The sequence below is a fragment of the Elephas maximus genome, chromosome 1 (assembly GCF_024166365.1).
Source record: "Elephas maximus indicus isolate mEleMax1 chromosome 1, mEleMax1 primary haplotype, whole genome shotgun sequence".
NCBI classification, from domain to species: Eukaryota; Metazoa; Chordata; class Mammalia; order Proboscidea; family Elephantidae; genus Elephas; species Elephas maximus.
This window is the reverse complement of record NC_064819.1, coordinates 197,356,397-197,368,867: the sequence shown is the minus strand read 5'-3', so window position 1 is coordinate 197,368,867 and position 12,471 is coordinate 197,356,397. Positions and strand designations below refer to the sequence as shown.

Here is a 12,471-nt window from a genome sequence, read left to right as displayed (position 1 = left end):
CTAGTATAGCTATTCATAACTGGGTCTTGCTAATTGTTACTCAAAATTGGTAATTTATATTAGGTACAGATACATTTAGGGGCAACTAATGTTTTTGACATTTTAAGTTAAATAAAAATGAGTTCCATATATTAATATCCTACTGAATTTATAAATTAAAAAAAATACTATGCAATATGACTATCGTACTGAATTTAAGGACATGCTTTAAAAAAAAAAAAAGGACATGCTTTAGACGTTATAAATTAAAGTATATTTGGGTTCAATAGTCTTTAACTTAAAAATGATTAACCTATGTCTGTTTTAGTGGATTATTTTCAGTTTAAGATTTGAGTAAAAAAAAAAAAACCTGATTAGCACATATACTTTCCATTTATCTCACAAAGTTCTTGTAAGGCTCTTCTAAACAGGGATATCCATAAGTACTGCCTTCAGTATCTACCCAGGTGGTACAACTTGACAAAAGAGTAGCAAACTTTTATTTTGAAATGAACATAGATATTTTAAAACTAGACATGCTTGAGAACACACTGGTATGTATTGGGCCCAGGAGCTACGCTGAATTTAAAGCAAGGATTAAATACATCTATTATAGAGGATTACATACTAATCCTTACACAGATCAGCTCTTTATCATAGGTATTATTTCTTTGTTGTTCACTTCAGATTTTGATTGCTGATTTCAGCATTCCCATTGTCTAATAAACATGCATCAACGTGTTTAAGATCAAAATCAAATGCACCTAAATACTATTTAAGTAACATCCATCTCCCTATTACATAAAGGAGCCAATGAGCACAAACCATTGGTTCGAAGGATCACATGAACATAACATCCTCAAACCATGTGGCTTTTGGAAGTTGTGACAGTAAAAGAACTGAAGCAAACTTGAGCCATAAAGAGCTATTTTTTAAATAGAAATAAAACACTTTCCCAATTTTCCCACAGTTATTAAGGTAAAGATATTTTAGATAACAATCTTAAAAAACAGGATAAGGAGGAAGTTAGCTTTGCTTATCTCTTCTTTTTTTTTTTTCTCTTTCCCCCACAATCCCTTTTTTTTTTTAGTTTTCTAATATTGGTCTGCTGTTGTTTTTAGGTGCCCTCAAGTTAGATTCAGCTCATAGCGACCCCATGTACAACAGAATGAAACACTGCCTTCTCCCGCACCATCCTCACAATCGTTGCTATGTTTGAGCCCACTGTTGCAGCCACTGTGCCAATCTTCTCTCGTTGAGGGTCTTTCTCTTTGTTGCTGACCCTCTTCTTTACCAAGCATGAAGTCCTTCTCCAGGGACTGATTCCTTCTGATAATATGTCCAAAGTATGTGAGATGAAGTCTTGCCATCCTCACTTCTAAAGAACATTCTGATTTGTTCCTTCTTCTGGAAGCCCCTGATAATTCAATATTTTTTGCCAATACCATAATTCAAAAGCAACAATTCTTCGGTCTTCCTTATTCACTGTCCAGCTTTCACGTGCATATGAGGCAACTGAAAATATCATGGCTTGGGTCACGCATAACTTAGTCCTTAAAGTGACATCTTTGCTTTTTAACACTTTAAAGAGGTCTTTTGCAGCAGATTTGCCCAATGTAAAACATCCTTGGATTTCTTGACTACTGGTTCCAATATCTGCCACGAAGCCAGAATATACTAAAGTGGCTCAAATTCCTGCCAAAAAAACTCCAGGGGTGGAAAATGTAGCTGGAACTTACACGTGCTGTCACCTATTAAAGGATTTTAACAGCACCCATGCTTACTCTCAAAAGATATCTAAGACTTTGGCTGTGGTATTAAAAACATATATACTCCACATAACAGATGAATTTTCTTTCCCACTTGCACACAACCTCAATTATAAACTCATTTAGTTTATATTATCTATGTGCTAAGGTAATTCCATTACATACAAATATGTTTATGCCTAATATATTTTGATAATACTTCATTACTCTTAAGCGCCCTCTAATCTTCTCTAAGAGATTAATTCTGATCCTTTTAATACTGCAGTTGTAGAATATACTGTAGACAAAGTCCATACATCAAATTCCAGAGGTAAAAGTTTAGTAGTCTTAGTCACTGTGGTGCAATAAGCTACAAGTGCAGAACATTTGGAGAAATCTTATATTAAAGCATCTCTTGTTAATTATGATTAGTAACATCAAATTATTAACTTCTTCCAAACAAGAGTGAAGAAAAGAGAGTATAAGTTCATCCTAGTGTTTATCCCATATGACAAGTGATAACCAAAGCCTGGCATAATGGATGGAATTGTGTCCCCCCAAAAGATATGCTGAGGTCCTAACCACTTGTACCAGTGTCTGTGGCTGGTTTGGAAATAGGGTCTTTGAAGATGATATTAGTTAACACCAGCTCATACTGGAGTAGTAGTTGTTTTTGTTAGGTGCTGTAGAGTCAATTCTGACTCATAGCAACCCTATCTACAACACAACGAAACACTGCCCAGTCCTGCACCATCCTCACAATCGTTGTTATGCCTGAGCCCATTGTTGCAGCCACTGTGTCAATCCATCTCATTGAAGGTCTTCCTCTTTTTTGCTGACCCTCTACTTTACCAAGTATGATGTCCTTCTCCAGGGACTGATCCCTCATGATAACACATCCAAAGTATGTGAGATGTAGTCTTGTCATCCTTACTTCTAAGGCGCATTCTGGTTGTAGTTCTTCCAAGACGGATTTGTTCATTATTTGGCACTCCGTGGTATATTTGGTATTCTTTGCCAACACCACAATTCAAAGATGACAATACTTCTTCTGTCTTCCTTATTCATCATCCAGATTTCACATCCATAAAAGGTGACTGAAAACACCATGGCTTGGGTCAGGTGCACCATAGTCTTCAAGGTGACATCTTTCCTTCTGAACGCTTTAAAGAGGTCTTTTGCAGCAGATTTGCCCAATGCAATGTCTTTTGATTTCTTGACGGCTGCTTCCATGGGTGTTGATTATAGATCCAAATAAAATGAAATTCTTGACAACTTCAATCTTTTCTCCCTTTATCCTGATGTTCCTTCTTGGTCCAGTTGCAAGGATTTTTGTTTTTCCTTATGTTGAGGTGTAATCCATACTGAAGGCTGTGGAGTAGGGTGGGTCCTAACCAAATATGAATGGTGTCCTTGCAGAAGAGGACAGCATACACACAGGGAGACACAGAGGGAAGACCGTCAGGTGACAAGGGAAAGATTGAAGAATGCAGAGTCATAATTCAAGGAACACCAAGATTGCCAGGAGTTACCAGAATCTAGGAGAGAGGCAAGAAACAGATCCTCCCTCAGAACGCTCAGAAGGAATCAACATAGCTGACATCTTGATTTCTGACTCCCAGCCTCCAGAACATGAGATAATTTCTGTCCTTAAAGCCACACAATTTGTGATACTTTGTTAAGGCAACAAACACTAAGAAACTAATAATCCTTGGTTGCTAATAAAAAGGTTGGAGTTTTGAGTCTACCCAGCCGTGGCTTAGAAGAAAGGTCTGGTGACGTACTTCCAAAAAATCAGTCATTAAAAACCCTACAGACCAGTCTGACTCTGATATACATGAAGCTGCCAAGAGTCATAAACTACTTGACAACAACTGTTATTTTAAGAAAACTAAACACCTGGGTACAGTAAAACTGATCTTTTTTCATAAAAATGTCTTCTTTAGAGAAAAAGATGCACAGTCAAATCATTATAATAATTGGTTAAATCAATGATGTGGTGTCTTTTTCCTTGGCTAAATTAATCAAATTTGAAAAGTTGCTAATAAATTTAAAATTTGAAAGTTAATAAGTCTCCAGGTACTTAAAAATGCTAATCTAGCGATAGGCTCTCTCACACCTTCTAGACTTCATCAAGGCCAGTAACTGTTCACTCCATTTCAATAACAGACTACACCTCTAGTTTTCAAAATCTCTCAGAATGAATGTTTTCAAAATTGTAATTTTGAGCTTCCATTCCCTCATCACAAACTCATCTCTTTCCTTACTAATAACCAACCTAATCTTCATCCATACACTAAATCTGAGTCCCTTCATCCTTTGTTCTTCTAGTTTTTCACTCTTGTTTTAACTTACCTCTCTAATCAGCCACACCCCATAACCCACCATTCCTTCTCCCTGACTGCTCTTTTTCTAATCTCCCCATAAAAATTATTCTCTCCTGTTAGGCTCGGCCCAAATTCCATCTCTTCTGTGAAACTGTCGTTACTCATATGAGATGGAAATCTTTCTACTTCCTGTGAATCTAAAAACATTTTTAAGAACATCATTGGAGCTCTTTCTACATACCACCTGTATTAATCTCTTTGTATGTGCACATATACTTTTTTTTCCTCAACTGACACAATTCTAGAGGGAAAATTATGTTTTGTTCATCTTTTTATCTACAGTATAGAAAAGAGTTTCTTACTAATAGTACATGTTCCACACATTCTTACTTAATGAATAAACTGGCATTTTTCTTTTCTTTTTTTCTTTCTTTTTCATACTTTCTCCTGTTTGGAGAGAACAGGGTCTCTTTTTATCTAATACATAAAACAATTGGCTATTAAGTGACTAATTAAAAAAAAAAAGAAACAAGCCTATTGCCGTTGAGTCAATTCTGACTCATGGCACCCCAGGTGTTACAGAGTAGAACTGCTCCATAGGGTTTTCTTGGTTGTAATCTTTAAGGAAGCAGATTGCCAGGCCTTTCTCCTGCAGTGTGGTTGGGTGGGTTTGAACCTTCAACCTTTATGTTAGTAATTAAGCACAAACTGTTTGCTTCACCCAGGGACCTAAGTAACTAATAGCTTACTTTAAAAGTTGAACAAAATATATTTATTCTGTTTTGTATAACTATGAAGAGTGTTAAGGAAATCTTAAATTTTCCAGAGAGGTTCTTAAAAATTAAGATCTTACCATATTAAACAAGTGGTTTAATCTTTATTATTTTAAGTTTCCAAGAAAATTAAAAAGGAAGAGGTAGAAAGAAAAGATATCAATTATGATTATGCCATTGTTTTGGAAAAGTAAAATGATACGACCATTTTAGAAAACAATCTGACCGTGGCTTTTAGAATCAAGCATATATTTATCATACAACACAAGAATTCTACTCTTAGATGAATGAGAAATGAAAACTTATGGCCATAAAAAAAACTTGCACACAAGTTGTATGTAGTAGCTTTATTCATAATAGTTAAAAACCAGAAACAGTCTATATATCAGCAACAGGTGAATGTATAAAAAATATTGAGATACATTCATACATTGGAATACCACTGGCAAATAAGAGGAACAAAATACCGATTAGTGCAAAAACATGGATGATTTTTACAGACATTACGCTGAATGAAAAAAAGTCAGAAACAGAAAAGTATGTGGTTTGTAATTCATATATAGAAATTCTAGAACTGATAAAACTAATCAGATAAGAGGTGAAAGGTGCGTAATGGGAGGGCCAGCAGGAACTTCTGGGAAGATGGAAGTGTTCTATTTCTGGATTAGGTAGTAGTTACACGGGTGTATACATTTGTCAAACGCCATCTATTTTATGAGTGATTCACATTTATAAATGAATTTTACTTTATATAAATTATACTTCAAAAACATGTTTAAAAAATAGATTATGCCTTTCTGTCATATTGTAAATATTTTATAGTCCAGAAGAGCTTCCTTTCCTTGTCTATAGGATGGTAACTGCACTAATACGAGTTTTCAGGTATCTCAGGAAGAGGTGAAATAAGGTAAATAAAATTCCTTACATAATTGGTACTACCCCTTCGATGGAACAGAAGGATAAAGTTTGTGAAAGCTAAATGGAGATAAGAGGTTTAAACTGAATATTCAAACTATGTTTTCCAAAGAAATCTCATTACACGCATCTATACAAACATGTGGTATCTAAATAATTATCAAAATACATATCAGAAAACACCAGTGGTTTATCTGCAAGTCATCAGCTAGGCCAGGGCTCTAAAAAATGATCACCATGGAGATCCATTTTGGAAATATGGTTGTTTTCTCTGGCTTTTTTTTTTTAGCTGAAAACTATGCCTCAGAATACAAAGCATAGTATGGAAAGATTTTGGAGGTCTTGCCCTTTCTACGACTTTACACCCCCATTCAGATGAGTACTGCTCAACCAATTTCCAACTAACATTAAAAAATATATTTTATTATTTCTGTTAAATGATTAATTAATATACAGCTTAAAATTTGCCTATAAGCAAAGGAAAAGCATACACATCTTGGGGAAAGAGCCATTGTTCTGTTAACTCCCACACATACAAGAAGGCTAATCTTAAACAGCTGTCTTAACTAAATTAACAATGCTTATTATATTCTGGCTTCCAGACACAGAACAACATGTTCATGTTAACAGGCCTAGTTTTCGACCTGGCAATAACACTAAGGAACTCAGTAGGAAATGCAACCTCCAGACACTTTTGTCTTGGGAAATAAAGGCAAAGGACTATGATTCTCTGAACCACTTTATTATGGAATTAAAAATGCTTCAAACTGTTGTCAAGGCCATTTCTATTCCAAATATATTACTGTATGTTATAAAGGAGATGCCACCAAACCAAGCTGAAGAACTAAGATCTGGGAGGTATAATGATGAAATGTAAAGCTGTCTTGTGAGGTAGTCACTGACTTCACGACCCTTTTCTTCCCAGGCAAAGAGATCCCACAATAGAAAGAAGAGGAGGAGGTGAGGTCTAAGCACAGACCTTGATCTTGAGAGTGATCTTGATCTGGGTGAATTTAAAATATTCATTCCATCAGAGTGGACTGAGTATATGTGGCCTAAGCATTGGTCATCCCTGGATCTCAGACCCTTGAAAAAATATGTGGTTCTAGACTGAAAGCATTAAGGCTCCTCTATAGCAATTTTTTCTTTGGTCTGGTACTCTCAAGGCCCCTCCGAACCAAAACAGGCCTACCTGCAGCTGGATATCTATTCCTAAGATCCTCTAGGAATGGAAAGAGGCAAGCACCAGGCCTTTCAGAACAAAAACTCACCTCCCTTAGCCTAAATCCCACCTTTCTCAGACTCCAAAGCAGTAGTTCTCCCACCAAATCCCAGAAACATGTAATCCATTTAAAAATTCCTATTCTCATCAACCTTCTCCCCCGAGCTTGAGATGAAAGACATACTTCAAGCTCAGTCTTCTAAATACTACATAAAATACTTAATTTTTGACAAGGGCTTTGATAATAAAGTATAGCAGAGAAGAAAGTTTCGAGAGACAGCTAAAATTCCACAAAGACATTACAAAGACTTACTGTGAGAGAAAATTGGCACGTATTTATAATCCATAAGTTTTATCTCATTTTTATCCAACAGTTGCAAATACATTAAGAAATATTTTCAAATGGTTGCAGAAAGGGGGAAAAAAAAGTCACCATGAAATCAAGCAATGGAGCTTAAACAGGATTCCTCTATACGACTATGTAAATCAGTAGTAGTTTCTTTGAAACAGAGTTGAAAGCACACATAATGCATTTTAATGCAAAATATACAAAGACACTAAAATCTGTAATTCTACTAAATGTCAGTGACACTGGAACCCATTTACTGTGGAGTTAGATATAATGAAATTCCATTTATAGAGAAATAGAATGGAAGTTTAAAATTACGTCAATGGAATGTAATGTGCAAAACACAATTCCAGTAATATTGACTGTTTTATTAGAAAGAAATCTTGGTGAAACCATGATTTCACTGTAAGTCTTTCATATACCTGAAAGGGAACATTCAAAATAAACATGCTAGATTTTAACTTCAGTATTTTACTGAATGAATTACAATAAATTCAATTTATAATTTCCTAATATATCAAACAACAGGCAGATCAATCATGAAAGGCAAAAAAAATGTGTGTGATAATATAAAATAATCAGTGTACATCTTTTGAGTTGTTTGCTCATATTTATGAATAGAATATAAAAATGATTTAAACACTTTAATTAGGCGGAGAAAGGAGTAAGAATGACCTTAAATACATTGATAAAACAAAGGATGTTTCCCTCTGGAGAACAAGAAAAACTATCATCTTTTTGACTGACTGAAAAAAATGTCATAGATTATCTATAGATTCCGTTTTCAAAAACCATTGCCCTACCATCTCTAAATATATTACAATGCTGCAATTTTCCGAGTAGGGGGCTCCTTTTTTTTTTTAAGGAGTTCAGTATTATAAAGAAGAATTTATATAGAACTGAAATCTATGTCTGTGATATCAGAAATCTGGGATGTTATTTCTGCCCCTTCTTATTTTTGTCAGTCTAAATCATTCATTTTAAGCATGCCCCTCCCTTTACACGAAATGTATGAGTGTGCTGCTTTGCTTTACATGCCACAATATTTAAAACTTTGTGAACAGTGATGGAAATGGTGCTGAAACAATAAAACATCCTAGATGCCAGACGCTATGTAAATGTACAGCATATGATAACAACATGGTGGAAAAGGAGGTTGTAATTAAGACCATCAAACAAGATCTTATCTCTCCACAGAAATCATAATGATTGTGTTATGTAGTTACTTAAATGTAGACATGTACTTTATAGGATCTGGTCTGTCTGCAAGTTATATCAGCTAATTGCTGAACAGAAATTTTTAAAGTATTTAATATTAATTCCCAGCCTCAGGAGAATATTTAACCTGAAAGAAAATTGCTAGTGTGCTAATAATTCAACAGCCGACCGTAGAGTTTTTTCATTTTTTTGAGTCACATTGTCTTTGCAATCACTTTACTGTTTCTTTATCCAAGAAGAATACATACCAAGAGAATGAGAATTAAAGCAGCATGCCGCATTTCTATTTCCATTAGGTATTCCCAACTGAAAATGTTGTTATGGCCTATTGAGTTCATATATAATTCAATCACTGGGCGCTTCAATTAGTATTTAAAAAAAATGTTATTTTTAGACAAATTCTACCACCTATTCCACACTCTTACCACATAAGCACACAAATAAAGCAAGAAAAAATGTGAAGAAATTCAAGTACATAACGTGGTGAAGAATTGTACACTATATATAATGATTTGTGGGGTTAAAGTGACAGAAGTGCTCACACAGAGGTGGGTTCATCAATAAGGACCTGGAAGAAAAATATTTTTAACCCCATTTCAAAAGTAGAAGAATGGGTAAGGTGTTCACAAGTAGGATATACAGAGGAAGGTGGAGGGTGTTTTGGGGACTCAAATATTTCAGCAAAGACCCTATAGGACAGAGTAGAACTGCCCCATAGGGTTTCCAAAGAGCAACTGGTAGATTTGAATTGCTGACCTTTTTGTTAGCACCCAATCTCTTCACCACTGCACCACCAGGGCTCCACAGCAGAGGCACAGAGCGGGAAACCGTCTTTTGGCAAAAACTGGGTGAGAGTAGATTAATCGAAAAAAAGCGAAAGGGAAAACCTGTCCAAATGGAGAGTGTGGAGGAGTCTGGGAAGTGTGGAGGACTAGGAAGAAACAGGCAGGGAGTTTTGAATATTAGTTCCTGTGTATACTTAGAAGTATTATACTTAAAATGATAGGTAGTAGACTCTAAGACTCATCACTTAAATTTAAATATTTAATTAGATCATCATGTTTCAACATTTCATGAGCCTTACCCTTTTCCTTCATGTTCTTGTAAATTCTTCTTAATCTTTGGCCATTTTTTCTATTCGTCAATAGAAATTTTAACTGCCTACTTCTGACGGCATCAGAACCTTAACCATCTCCATACAATGCCTGTGAGTAAATGTTAGCTCTTCCTTTCCTTTTATTCCACACATACAATATTTACTGAAACCACCTTATGTATCAGTCTCTGTTCCATGCAATAAGGATACGAAAAAAGAAATAAATTTTTTTTTTTTTGTATATAAGGATACAGCAGTAACAAAATAGACCCAGTTCCTGCTCTCAGAGGTCCTATCTTTCTTCTATAAGAGAAAACCCCTACTTGCTGAAAGAACAGCTTTACTTTACAGTAGAGTTCCATTCTTAAAATAAGGAGATGAACATACGTGAACAATGATTCTTGAATTACGCATTTCTTTAATTTTTTTATATTATTATTTTGATTGTTAATAATAACTCCAAGGGAAAAATCACATCGAAGGACACAGTATATGAGTTATTTGGCACATTATGAAGGCCTAAGTAGTTTTTTTTTTTTTTTAAGTTTATCTTTTTTCCCCCCTAAAATAAAAAGGACTTGCTGACAGTTTAGATGTGCCAGGTGAAGGAAAGAGAGAAATTAAAGGTAACTTCTAAGTGTCTAACTTGATTCAGGGATAGATGGTGGTACCATTTCTGAGCTGAGAAAATCTAGAGGTAGAAGAGTTGAGGAATGGCAGAGTAGGGAGGGAGTGAAATGTGTTTGGTACTGGGAATGTTAGGCTCTAGAGGCCTAGTAGACATCTAAATGAAGACATGAAGTGGGTAGCCCTGTTACCACCTGCAACTAGGATAGTGGCAATTTAGACCACCCCATGGCCACATCTAATTATATTAAAACTATATTTTAAGTCATGGCTCTAGCTGGACATGCTGAAAACACCACTAACTGTAAAATCTTAGAATGATGAGTCCAGTCTCATCTTAATAAGAATAAAAGCCAATATCAACTAAGCACTTAAATCCATTTAATTCCTACATCTACCCTCTAAGACACTCTTATCATCATCCTTTTTGAGGTGAGGGCAACGGCATTAATAGGAGCTAAATATTTTGCCCAGCATCATTCAGCTAGCAAAGGGTAACTCTAGAATTCAAATTCAGAAAATCTGACTTCAAAAGTATTGTGCTTAATGCACACACTAGCTGGACTTCAGATGTAAATTCACAGCAAAAGGACTACAGCTTCTGCTGATCAACAATATAACCAGTAAAATTTCCATTATAATCCATGGAACTCATAAGTGCATCCATCTGGATGATACTCTTTACTCTGAGAGTTACCATGAACCTTACTACAAGATATTTGCTTGACAAAAAGATACGCGCCTTTGCTTAAATTATTTATTTATTTATTTATTTATATAAAACAAAGCAGTCATTTTGTAGTAGTTCAGTTCCAACTTTGGTGGTGAGCATACCTGACGATGACTAATGACTAATTGAGTTAATGTCTTTAGCCATCCTTTTGCCACAACTAGATAGTCATTAAATGACCTGTGTCCACCCTCAACACCCATATGCCCCATCCCTAAAGGCTGGGCAGTTTTAACCCAATCCCAGGTAATGTCAGAGATTCATGTGACTGCTGACTGCAAGAACAACAGGGCTTGAAAGGTTCTGAAGTCATTAGGAGGATTTAAACCCGCTAAGGTAGCATTTGACATGTGTGTGTCAGTTTCTCATACTGTGGGGGCTCAAGTGTTGTTGTGATGCTGGAAGCTATGCCACTGATATTCAGATATCGACAGGGTCACCCATGGTGGAAAGGTTTCAGCTGAGCTTCCAGACTAAGACAGACTAGGAAGAAGGACCCAGCAGGCTACTTCTGAAAAGAATTAGCCAGTGAAAACCTCCAGAATAGCAGTGGAACACAGGCTGATAAAATGCAGGAAGATGAGCTCCCCCCTGGTTAAAAGGCACTCAAAAGACAACTAAGAGCTGCCTCCTCAAAGTAGAGTTGACCTTAATGGGGTAGATGGAGTCAAGCTTTTGGGACTTTCATTTGCTGATGTGGCACAACTCAAAATGAGAAGAAACAACTGCAAATATCCATTAGAAATTGGAACCTGGACTGTAGGAAGTATGAATCTAGGAAAATTGGAAATCATCAAAAATGAAATGGAATGTATAAACATTGATATTCTAGGCATTAGTGAGCTGAAATGGACTGGTATTGGCCATTTTGAATAGGACAGTCATATGGTCTACTATGCCAGGAATGACAACTTGAAGAGGAATGGCTTTGCATTCATTCATGGTCAAAAAGAACATTTCAAGATCTATCCTGAAGTACAACACTGTCAGTGATAGGATAATATCTATACACCTACAAGGAAGACCAATTAATATGACTACTATTCAAATTTACACATCAACCATTAAGGCCACAGATGAAGAAATTGAAGATTTTACCAGCTTCTGCAGTCTGAAATTTATAGAACACGCAATCAGGATGCATTGATAATTACTGGTGATTGGAATGTGAAAGTTGTAAACAAAGAAGGATTGGTAGTTGGAAAATGTGGCCTTGGTGACAGAAGTGATGCCAGAAATAGCATGACAGAATTTCACAAGACCAGTGACTTCGTCATTGCAAGTACCTTTTTTCACTGAAATAAATGGTATACACGTGGACCTCAACAGATGGAATACACAGGAATCAAATAGACTACATCTATGAAAAGAAGCAATGGAAAAGCTCAATATCATCAGTCAAACCAAGGCCAGGGGCTAACTGTGGAACAGACCATCAATAGCTCATATGCAAGTTCAGGTGAAATTGAAGAAAACTGGACCAAGTC

At 35.8% G+C, this 12,471-nt stretch overlaps 1 protein-coding gene across 1 annotated transcript in view; it reads right to left on the bottom strand.

Annotated features, from left to right (window-relative positions):
- LAMA2 (laminin subunit alpha 2) overlaps window positions 1–12,471 on the bottom strand; it is a 717,179-nt gene that overhangs the window by 685,042 nt on the left and 19,666 nt on the right. The window lies entirely within an intron of this gene.